This window comes from Arachis ipaensis, chromosome B03, assembly GCF_000816755.2.
Source record: "Arachis ipaensis cultivar K30076 chromosome B03, Araip1.1, whole genome shotgun sequence".
NCBI lineage: Eukaryota > Viridiplantae > Streptophyta > Magnoliopsida > Fabales > Fabaceae > Arachis > Arachis ipaensis.
Window position 1 is genome coordinate 135122038 of NC_029787.2, and position 239 is coordinate 135122276.

Genomic DNA, 239 nt, shown 5'->3' on the forward strand with positions numbered 1-239 from the left:
TTGATAATTATATGACAATATATAGATGCAATGTAAATTAATAAGAGAGCTGAATTTTTGTGATTTCGAGAACATACATCTATTACAGCTAAAAAATGCTGAAATATGTCACTTTGTCAGTGGTTGAACAAAATAATTATTAAACCAATTATATGTTCTTCAATAATTCTCATCATATATTTGTAATTAAATAATAATGAAAAACGAAACAACCCCCTCTCTCTCGCAGGGGAAAAAAC